This window comes from Mus musculus, chromosome 16 (assembly GCF_000001635.26).
Source record: "Mus musculus strain C57BL/6J chromosome 16, GRCm38.p6 C57BL/6J".
Lineage (NCBI taxonomy): Eukaryota > Metazoa > Chordata > Mammalia > Rodentia > Muridae > Mus > Mus musculus.
Genome location: NC_000082.6, coordinates 59666849 through 59679007, shown reverse-complemented (window position 1 = coordinate 59679007; position 12159 = coordinate 59666849). Strand labels below are relative to the sequence as shown.

At 40.1% G+C, this 12159-nt stretch overlaps 1 protein-coding gene and 1 long non-coding RNA gene across 3 annotated transcripts in view; one reads left to right on the top strand and one right to left on the bottom strand.

Moving 5' to 3' along the window:
* Epha6 (Eph receptor A6) overlaps positions 1–12159 on the top strand; it is a 969479-nt gene that overhangs the window by 931904 nt on the left and 25416 nt on the right. The window lies entirely within an intron of this gene.
* Positions 6015–12159, bottom strand: part of 4930547E14Rik (RIKEN cDNA 4930547E14 gene) — a 36049-nt gene continuing 29904 nt past the window's right edge. Inside the window, exons 2-3 of the long non-coding RNA NR_040564.1 lie at positions 8511–8599; positions 6015–6233 (exon numbers count right to left, since the gene is read on the bottom strand). This is a non-coding gene — a long non-coding RNA (RIKEN cDNA 4930547E14 gene). The remainder of the gene's footprint in view (positions 6234–8510; positions 8600–12159) is intronic.

The window sequence follows — 12159 nt, the reverse complement described above, 5'->3', positions numbered from 1 at the left end:
ATGAGTTTCCCAAAGGTCAGTGGAATTGTACATTAGGGAATGGAAATGAGGAAGGGGGAAAAAAAAGCCGAATGCAGAGAACTATCGTATAAAAAAAAATAACAAAATATAATAGCAGGTGCCAGCTGCTCAGGCACTCAGCAAGTACTTATTAAACATGTGCCACTCACTAGACCAGGTGTGCATGTGGGACAAGGATGTGGGAAAATCAGTCCTCTGCGGTGTTAAATGAAATAAACAAAGCACAGAAAGACAGGTGCTGGACTCTTTCCCACACAGGGCAGCTAAGAAGATAATCACATAGCACTACCTAGCACTTAAGACTCTAAGAAGGAACACGAAGAGGTGCATGCAAGGAGGTCAGGCACCGGGTGCCAAACATATTCAAGTCAGGGAAACGATGTCTAGTACTCTCGGTGGCACATTAAGGTAACTACAGGATATAGCAGTGATTATATATTGGGAGGGGGTGTTCTATGTGTTTGTGTGTTTGTCCTGATTTTATTTTTGAGACAGGGTTTGTCTATGTAGCGTTGGCTGTCCTCGAACTAGCTCTGTAGACCAGGCTGGTCTTGAACTCAGAGATCTACATGTCTCTGTCTCCCAAGTGCTGGGACTCAAGCCATGGAGCCACTACACCTGGATTGATCGAATATTTTGAAAAGAACTAGATTGAGAGAAGCTTGAAGATTTCCAAGGCATAGAAATGACAAGTGGTTGCAGAGGTGGAAATGTTAATCCCTCTGACTGAGCATCACGCACTAGACACCTGTATGAAATTCTCACTGAGTTCCATAAACATAAAAAAAGAATTAACGAGACATATCTTTCAATCAAGGTGTCCATTATTTAAGTATAGAGTTGGTGTCCTGGTACATTATTAGTCCTACATCCATATCCGATTAGAATAACACTCATCAAGGGATTATGATGTTCTTTCTTCTTTTTAAAAATGTAATAGAACACTGTATGACTACAATATAGTTATTTAAAATATACATACCACAAAAGCATGCCAGCTCTGTTATGGAAGGTTTTTCTGATCACTAAAGAAAGGAGCTCAATGCAAACTAACTTGAACAAAAAGACTTTTCTTTTTTTTTAATCATGAAACAGCAGGTTGATTACCCCAACTGAATCTGGGTGTGCCAGTGCTTTCCTGTGGGCCTGGGTTTCTAGACTCTTTCTCTCTACTCACCACATTCTTTGCTGCCTCCTGCTCTGGGGCTCAGGATGTCAGGCTAGCTTCAGCACTACCATGAATCCTTTCTAAACTTCACAAGCCAAACTCAATGTTAGGGAAGAATGTCTGGCTCAACCTTGATCTACACCCACATCAGAGAAGCAAATACTGTCACCCAAGCTAGGTCTCCATGCCTGCCTTCTCCACTCCGAGGTGGATGGAGCACTATGACTGCAAATTGTCCCACGGTCACGTGGAATGAGAGGATCGCAAGTGGAAGGACATTGTGCAGCCAGAAGATAAGTGAGGTTCCTTGGTTGGCTTGTTTGGTTTCATTTTTGTACACCCGTTGGGGATATTTGTCATTTAATTGCAACTTCATTGCAGTCTCACTTTGGTGTGATACCAAAACGTTAATGGAGCATCACTGCATCCTAATCTAATAACAGAGCAAACTGGGAAGACCAGTGTGCCTGCAGGGTCTCTCAACATCAGCGTCCTCATCAGGATTTTGGGTTGAGGTTTGTCTTGAACTTTGGAGTTGATACTTAGCCATAATATCAACCTCTATATACGGGATTGCAGTAGCATTCCCCTTCTAAAATAGCCACCACCACCCCACCCCCAAAAAGGCCCTGGTTATTGTTTTGTCAGAGATGGGTGACAAACATCACTCCCAGTTAACCCCAGTTAAGAGTCACTGACCATATAGTAGAAAGCTCTGAGTTCTGATCCCAGGCTCATGGCTGACTGAACACTTAGGCAAGTCATTTAAGCTTTCTGAGATATCATTTTCTGGAGTTCAAAATAACTAATTGTAGAAAGTGAAGAAATACAAGGTAACTCACTTATAGTACCTGGTACATATACATTGTTTAACTAATCCTGGGTAGTGAGATTAATCCTGGATTTTATATATTTACTATAAATCACCTGTTTTGTTATTGTTTTGCACAGTTTGGTTTTTTTTTTCAAGTATCAAACTTGATTGGTACATTAAGATATCTTTTTTGGTTTTCATTTTGGTTTTTCGAGACAGGGTTTCTCTGTATAGCCCTGGCTGTCCTAGAACTCACTCTGTAGACCAGGCTGGCCTCGAACTCAGAAATTCACCTGCCTCTGCCTCCCAAGTGCTAGGATTAAAGGCGTGCACCACCACTGCCTGGCACATACAGATATCAAACTACAAAAACATGCAGAACATTGGAGTAACAGACTAAATATTTAAAGGAAACAAAAATTTAAAACATGAGAAGAGTGAGTCTTTACCTGTCAATCTTGAGTCTAAATGAATAACATTTCCTCATTAAAAATACGGTCAAGGGTGCTGAAGAGATGGTTAACATAAAACAGCTATTTTAGGCGATTAGTTTGCTTAAGAGTCGAGATGGTTTTCTGAGGTAAATCCCATTATTATTTCATTTCCAGATAAGAGAACTGGAGTCTAGAAAGAATCGGTGATCTATCCAAGTTGTTGGGGAGTCATGGAATTGATGTTTAAGTCCCTGCTTAATCCAAAGTGCTTGCTTTTACCACTCAATTGTAAAGTAGACATTCAGGATTCGAAGGAGTTTACACACCACGCTTCCTAATGAGACCAAAGCATCTTTAATTGTGCATGCAACTCCATCACACAGAAGCATTTGTGTTGCCTCCTACTTGCAAAAGGATGCGGGATAACCTATCACTGTTGAGATATATATAAAGCCACATTGCAGTTTTCTTGTACCTCGACGTTAATATTTTATGAAATGCACTATCCTGTTGTTACATTTTGTACAAACAATTCAGTCAAATTTTAATGAATGGCAGAACTATCCCATTGCCCAAAAGAGTTCCAAGGCAGATGGAAGAGGGAGGGGGATTTCTTGCTGCTTTTAAGCATGCAAAGTTTATCTTTCATTTCTGTAAGGTAGATCAAGGTAATGTTGTATGCTATTTTCATTCAAGTTCAGAATCATTGAAATTTACTACCTGTGGGAAGACACGGTGGTACACAAGTTCCAAAGATGGCACCAAAGGCAGCGCTCTTCTCCGCTCTTAACAATTGTAATGAGCTTCACGGGGGGGGGGGGGGAGGCAAAATATGAACAGCAAGAAGCAGGAAATAACCAAATCCACGGAGTCAGTAGGTGGGGGAAAGGTCATCTTCACTTAAATGAGCAGCAACTTCAGTAGAGCTAATGATCTGACTGCTACACTGTAGTCTGGGGTTTTGTTTTGTTTCCCTGACTGGGGGAAAAAAGCCTTTGAAATGCAGATGTCTCCTAGGTGCTTAGGTTCTACCACTAAGCTCATCATTTTTCTCTAGAAGACTTCAGAAACAATCTCACGGGCTGGAGAGATGGCTCAGGGGTTAGGAGCACTGAATGCTGTTCCACAGGTCCTGAGTTCAATTCCCAGCAACTACATGGTGGCTCACAACCATCTGTAATGTGATCAGATGCCCTCTTCTGGTGTGTCTGAAGACAGCAACAGTGTAATCATATACATAAAATAAGTAAATCTTTTAAGAAAGAGAAAAAAAACCCAATCTCATTTGAAGCTACTTGGAGAAAGAACAGTGCTGCCACGATGTGTTTGGTTTTCACTACCTAATTTTTTAAAAAGCTTTGCATGAGGAGGAGGAGGAAGAAAGAGAAGAAGGAGAAGAAGAAGAAGAAGAAGAAGAAGGAGAAGGAGAAGGAGAAGGAGAAGGAGAAGGAGAAGGAGAAGGAGAAGGAGAAGGAGAAGGAGAAGGAGAAGGAGAAGGAGAAGGAGAAGGAGAAGGAGAAGGAGAAGAAGAAGAAGAAGAAGAAGAAGAAGAAGAAGAAGAAGAAGAAGAAGAAGAAGAAGAAGAAGAAGAAGAAGAAGAAGAAACATTGATGATGACAACAACACAGGTCACAGGTGCTTTCCCTGTAGATTATTTTCTGATGCTCAATTGAAGGGGCAAGGCAGGATATATCTCTAACTCTCAGGTTTTTTATGAAACTTTTTTGAATGTGATGTGTTTGGAAACATCATTCTGGAATTTAGGGAAGAAGAAAGTATGTTTTCTGTATTTCTTGATTGCCCCCCATAATTCTATAACCCTTCTCAGTTAGGGGTCAGCACTGCAGCCAAGACCGCAGGATGTACAGAATCCACTTGCCTAGAAATGCAGCGCGATTTTATGACTCAGAGACTCCAGTTCATTTTCAATTTTTTTTTCCCTCTGATTAGATTTTCCAAACTCGACTGTATTATGTAATGGTCCCTGTGTAATGATCTGTGTAAGATACAGTAAATTGCTAAAAACCCATTCCTATTATTTCAACCGTCCATTTTACAGAGGGAATTTTTGCCTTGATTTGAATATGTATTCTACTGAAACAATTTCCAAAATGGCCTCGTCTCCTCGGCTTTTTCAGTAATTCACACTCTTGGTGCGCAGGCATTTGGTTGAGAGGCAGCATTTTAATTAAATGAGCACTAATTGCACCTGCATGAGGGGTGAATGCCTGCTTGAGAGACAAAAGGAATAAGGAATATGAAAAAAAATACAGTGAATCACAATTGTAAATAAGACAGTGTAGCAAGTAGAAGAAACTAGGACCTCATATGTGTTACTGCTACTCGGAATTTTTAAGGAAAGAAAGGATAATTTTCCTAACTACATGATCACAAAACTAGATAACATACAACATCCACACTGTTTCTAACAGGAACAAACAAATAAACACAAACAATCAGCTACACCTTTGATTTCCACTCAAAAGAAGTATATTAGATGTTTTTGGGCTCCTGTGGTCTTTTATTTGTGTTCTCTGATGATCATTTCCATAAAAGGTACTTTAAATTGTCCTTTACATTTGCACTCAGCTCCTTTTTTTTTTATGTATAGATCTTAAACAGCTTTAGCGAACTAAGGACCAGTAATATTAAAAGTTGCCCAATATGTTTCTGAATTCACAATGAAGTTCCAAAGTAGAGAAGTTTGCTTATTCCTACAAGGGAAATGGCTGTAAGAAATGAGGATACTGCCCTCTGTTTTAAAAAGTTAAATAAGTTAGTCTGGTACTTGATGTTCATATTTCTAAGAAGTATAAGCCACAGTAAAACAAAACAAAACAAAACAAAACAAAACAAAACAAAACAAAACAAAACAAAACTGTGTTGTTGCCCAAATCTTTCTATTTTTTGTTTCCATCCTTGTCTGGGTGTTTGTTTCCGTATGGAGGCATCGACAGCTCTTAGGAAACAGCTCTGTATTAAAACCAATCCACTTCTGAATGCTGAAGAACCTGAGGTTTAGAGCCCTTAGCAAGGCTCCTGCAGCGTCAGGATCTCTGCAGATGGAGCTGCTAGTATGAAAAGTTCAATTGCAGGCAGAATAGAGTGCTTGTTTCCTTATTAGTAACAGAGCTTTGTCTGTGAGCGCTGCTTGGGCCTTCAATACTCCTTTATTGACACTGCTACAAGCTCATGTGAAGTACAGGAAAGGTCTTTATGTACCTCTGTTCCCGGAGTGACTTTCTTATTATTTTTTCTTATTAAAATATAATCACATAATTTCCCTGTATTCCCTTTGCTTACTCCAACTCTTCCCATGTCACCTACACATGCACGTTCCCACTTCCTTTAAATTCCTGGCTTTCTCTCCTTTGATTGTGATATACTGTATAAATACATAAATACAACCTGCTGAGTCCATTCAACGTTGCTTGCATGTACATAAATTTAGGGCCAACCACTTGACATTGGACAGTTACCCAGAAGCCCCTCCCTGGGAAAGACCACCTCTCTGGCTCTCAGCATTCCTTAGTTGTCTGTTATCTTTAGTAGAAGGATGAGGCCCCATGAGATTTCTACATTAGCGTGTTTATTGGTACTGTCATTGCTCAGGTCTTATTTAGGCAGCCATCCTATTGAGGTATCACAGACGTAGCTTTCCTGTCATTTCCAGGAGTCACAAACCGATAACAGATTCCCTGATCTCCAGACTCATGTAATCCTCATCTTCTGCAATGTTCACTGGGCTGTAGCTATGTTGGAGATGTGTCCACCGGGACTGAGCACCCATGATTAGCTGTTGCAATGAGAAGTTTCTTTAGTGAGGCATAGGGGCCACATTTGTCTGTGGGCATAAAAATAAGTACTTAGAAAGTAACACAGAATTATGGTACTTCAGTAAATTAGGGATAAAAAGTTCTTTAAGATCCATGATCCCACTTGCTACTGAGTAATTGGCTAGGTTTTCAGTACCAGGCATGATTTCTCTGCTCTTCAGTATGTCTTAAATTAGACACATATTAATTACTTCCAAGATGTAAGTTCCACTACTGAACCTATAGAGGTATCTTGCCATGGGTATCTTGCCATTCTGGGCATTGTGTTTCATGGGCATCACAGATGGATAGCGCTATTCATTGCTTCCCTCCATTGGCAACATGCATAGCACCTTCTGGAGCTACAAAAGTTAGTCCTCCAGGAGGAAGCTTTTGAGAGTGACTTCCAATTGTTAGAAATAATGATTGTCCAAAGTTGTCAGTAACAACTATTTAATCTATGAGAGTCTTGTATTTCATAACACTTATTCATCTCCTCATTCAGCAACCTACTCTGGCACAAATATACTCCATCTTATACAGGCTCAACTGGTCTGATAGAAGACCCAAGTTCGAGTCTCATCACACACACATGGTGGCTCACAACTGTCTATAACTCCAGTTTCAGAAGATCTGATGCACCCATACACATTTCAAAAGGACCCTGTTTTAGAAAATACTCATCATATTCACATACTCTTAGCTGCTTCACTAGATTATGAACTCCAGAATCACAGATATATATATATCATGTGTCATCTTTTATACTAGAATGACCAATGGTACATTTTAAGTGATCAATGTTTGTTTCTGATTGGGGTGAAAATTATTAAATATCCACAATAATATATGTTCATGCATCCAGTTTCAGGCAATTTTTGAAATTAGAGGGTGTTTTGTTTTTTGCGTTCTTTTCTTTTCTTTTTTCTTTTCTTTTTTTAACTTTATTTTTTTTTTACACTTCATATTTTATTCCACCCTCTGACTGTTCCATGTCCCATACCTCCTCCCCACGCCCCTGCCTCCACATGGATGTCCCCAACTCCCACCTCACCTGACCTCTAAACTCCCTGGGGCCTCCAGTCTTTTGAGGATTAGGTGCATCATCTCTGAATGAACACAGACCCAGAAGTCCTCTACTGTATGTTTGTTGGGGGCCTCATATCAACTGGTGTATGCGGCATGTTTGGTGGTCCAGTGTTTGAGAGATCTCGGGGGTCCAGATTAATTAAGACTGCTGGTCCTCCTACAGGTTGCCCTTCTCCTCAGCTTCTTTCAGCTTTCCCTAATTCAACAACAGGGGTCAGCTGTTTCTGTCCATTGGGTACAAATATCTGCATATGACTCTTTAAGCTACTTGTTGGATCTGTCGGGGACAGTCATTCTAGGTCCCTTTTTGTGAGCACTCCATAGCCTCAGTAATAGAGTCAGGCCTTAGGACGTCCCCTTGAGCTGGATCCCAGTTTGGGCCTATCACTCCACCTTCTTTTCCTCAGGCTTGGTTTTATACGTGTGAGTAACTTTAGACAAGTCTGGCTTTCCTGTGATTGAGTGTCTTAGCTATAAAATGACACTAAGAACTATAGGTACTCCATAGGTTTGTTTCAAAGATTGAAATCATAAACACATATCATTGGTAACTATAATTTTGGAAATGGGACCCAAAAGCTCTCAACAATTAGCTGGGTGTTTTTTGATCATCACCACTGGTATCCTGTTATGCTATTGCTCTATAACATGAGCTCTTGTTGGGTTTGACACCTGGCTTGAGCCCAGGTTTCAAATGAATTTTATGATATGTTAAAGAACTGAAGAAAACAAGAAACTAAGAACTCTGTAAGACAGAGAGTTCCCTAAGCAGGAAGTGAATGGGGCTCTTGGTCCTCCTACTTCCCACACAGGGCACCAATACTCTACTGGACTCCATAAGGTAGGAAGAGTTCCGCACAGCAATGCTACCCTCTTGCCTCTCCCAGCTCTTAGAAAAAGCAAAAACAAAAACACCATCAGCACAGAGGGAGTTCTCTGCCTGGCAGATGCCATGTGGTTTGGATGTGAAGTGTTGAGCATTTCCATGAGGTGTCTAGAAAGCCATGGAAAATAGAAATCCCTCTGGGGCTAAGAAGAAGATATGAGCAAAGGCTGAGCTTGTAATAAAGTTCTTTCTTCAGGCAGAGCCAGTCTCCTGTCACCTGATCGGTATCAGCAATCAACAAGACTCTGGATGGTGTCCGTTGATGACAGTTTTTAAAACTTACGATTGTGTTCTCTGGGTCTTCAAATGCTATCCTGCTTCCGCTGAATCTATCAGAAGTAGCTATTCCAAATCTTACAAAAAGATGTTCCTCTATCAAGACAAATAAAAAAATTATTTTAATAATTTCTGCTTAGACCATTAGCATTTAATGAGTCTAATAAGTGAGACACTATGTAAAACGACAAGAATGAAGAATCCAGAGGTGTAGTTCCTGCATTTGTGTATATGTAGCCTGAGGGAAAGCAATAGAAAAAGAAATACAATAAAAGTGATAGATACAATAATAGAGGTGTGCATACGATGCAAAAACATTCAGAAATGACGACTCATTCAAACATTACATTTTAAAAACTACAAAGTACGTGTGTGTGTGTGTGTGTGTGTGTGTGTGTGTGTGTGTGTGTGTGTGTGATTTACTGAGAATACTAAGTTTAGGGCCGGAATGAACAAATAACAAAAGATAACATGGTATAAAATTTGAGAAGAGAACAATCTATCATGAAGATTGAAGGCAGTAGCAAAGGAATTGAAGGAATAGCAGAGAACATCTGAAAGTCACAAGGAATTAAACACAGCTTCTAATTCTCCCACACAGTAGCTATGTGAATCTAGACAGGCCTCCTTACCTCTCCCAGCCTAGTTTTTATGATGTAAAAAGGAGCAATAATAGTAACCACCAGAGTCATTTTAAGCTGTAAACAGAAGAAAAAACAAGAACCTAGCACACAGAAAATGCTCAGTAAAGGCCACCTTTCCTTCTAACATGGCTTCACCTGCCGCTGTTTTGGTCTACGCACTTGCAATCACATAACCGCCAAATTGACTCTCCTGCTTCCAGGGCACAAATGTTCTCGAAAGCCATTCGGTCCTATTTTTTATAATTACTTCCATAAGCTATTCACAGTAATGGTGATTGATTTCGAGCATTTTTATCCATTTGTGTTTTACTAAAACATGTAACAAAATGACTTAAACCCAAGCCTGCATAGTACCAAAAGCAGTCCAAAAAAAAAATGAGAAAAATAATATTCAATAATGTAATATAAAATGTATCATAAAATAATATCCTTGCGGATTGACATATCCTGGGACTGAGAGAAAGATCTGTGAATAAAGGGCCTACTGCTCAGGCATATGGACCTGAGTTTGGAACTCCAACATTCATGTGTGAAGCTCATATAGGTCATGTATGAAGCTCATATATATATATATATATATATATATATATATATATATATATATATATATCATATACACTCATGTGTATATGATGGACCTGAGTTTGGAACCCTAGCATTCATGTGTGAAGCTCATATAGGTCATGTATGAAGCTCACATATGTATCATATACACTCATGTGTATATGACAGACCTGAGTTTGGAACCCCAGCATTCATGTGTGAAGTTCATATAGGTCATGTATGAAGCTAATATATGTATCATATATACTCATGCGCATATGACGGACCTGAGTTTGGGACCCCAGCATTCATGTGTGAAGCTCATATATGTCATGTATGAAGCTCGTATATGCATCTTATATATACACTCATGTGTATGTGCCGACATCTACCCATGACCCAGCATTGGGATGGAAGAGAAACACATGGATCCCAGGGGCTTGGTGGCAGGCAAGTCTGGCTAAAGTTTCAAGCTCCAGATTCAGTGGAAATCTCAAAATCAGAAGATGGTCAATGATAGAAGATACCTAAAGTCAATCTAGACTTCCTCATGACCAAACACAGGAAATTGTACGTACATACGCACACACACAAAGTATACAGTCACCAAAAATATGGATGTGTTCACAAGAAATTCTCTAAATACTGAAAAAGTTAGAACTTAGAAATTAAGAGGATCCTGAAGAAATATTAATGCTTCTTTTTTAACAACTTACCTCTGACGTAAATTCAGAATATTTTATGGTCATGTCAAATGATGTCAGTTTAAGAAGAAATTAAAATGAGATGTGTTTTTAAAAAAAATCATAAAAAAAGATAAGTTGATGGCCCTGCGACAGAATTCTTAAGAAGGTGATATTAACATTAGCAGTTTTATATTTTGATTGTTGGGGGGGGGGTGAATTTGACTGATGTCTGTCCTTAAATATGTTTGATCCTCGGTTTCCCTGCTTTTAAATTGGTAAAAAATAAATCTTCCCCATAAATGATATAAGAACAAATGTTCAAGTGACTACCTTTGATCTTCTCTTCAAAAGCTAACCTGTATGAATTCAGAATTGAATTTATTCCACATTTAGAAAATTCATCTTAGGAGGGGCTGGCAGGTAACACATTAAACTGGCAAAACATCTCCTTGGGGTTTTTTGGGGTTTTTTATGTATTTACATTTCAAATGTTATCCCCTTTTCCAGGTTTCCCCTCTGGAAACCCCCTATCCCATCCTCCCTCCCCCTGCTTCTATGAGGGTGCTCCCCCACCCACCCACCCACTCCCACCTCACCACCCTGGCATTCCCTTACACTGGGACATCGAGCCTTCACAGGACCAAGGGCCTCTCCTCCTATTGATGCCAGACAATGCAATCTTCTGCTACATATGTGGCTGGAGCCATGGGTCACTCCATGTGTACTCTTTGGTTGGTGGCTTAGTCCCTGGGAGCTCTGGTTGGTTGGTTGATGTTGTTCTTCCCCTGGGGTTGCAAACCCTTCAGCTCCTTCAGTCCTTTCTCTCGTGTCTCAGTGCTCAGTCCAGTGGTTGGCTGTGAGCATCCTTGTTATTCTTAATGCTTATGCAGATTCCTCTCTCAGGGGCTGTACAGGAAGTGGGAGTTTCAATTTAAATTAAGTGAATTAAAATTAACCCTGATCAAAACTTCAATCCCTCTGTCCTGTGAGCTACACCAGTGCCCCTAAGCGACTGGTCATTACCATGTCCTACAGAGAGAGCCTCTCCCTCGCCACCTTTTATACTCGCCATTGTAGCTTTTCCTGTTTTGAACCTTAGGACCTCTGGAGAAACAACTTCGTTGCCAGGTCGGTGTAGAACTAAGGGAAAACCCAGTTACCAAGGAGGAATGGAATATGTTACAAAGGGACAACAATGTTTTGTTTTGTTTTGTTTTGTTTTGTTTTGTTTTGTTTTGTTTTGTTTTGTTTTGTTTTGTTTTGTTTTTTAATCCACTGACCTTATAAAAGGGACAAAAAAGAGACCTGCCTGCTTGTTGCCTATAGTGTGCACTAAATGTGTCCACATCATGCTGCCTCTATGCTGTTGGCACCAGGGTTTAATTAAGGTAGTTGGGCAAGGGCTACAGAGATGGCTCAGCGGTTGTAAGCCTTAACTGTTCTTCCTGAGTTCAATTCCCAGCAACCACATGGTGGCTCACAAGCATCTATAATGGGATCTGGTGCCCTCTTCAGGTGTGAATGAGAACAGCATACACATAAATCTTAAAAAAATAAATAAATAAAGGATAGTTGAGCAAAGTTAAATAGAAGCAGTTTCTTAAGACTGTGATAGAACTAAACTAGGTGCTCACCAGCTGTGCATGCTTAAAGCATATTTTCTTCCCAGAAGGGGCCGCAGGTGCTATTGAGTTACCAGCAATTCCTCTTCAGAACTCTTAGGTATATACCTTTGCCTGGGCCCTGTGTACCTGTGTACCTGGGCCCTTAAGTAGTGTTCACT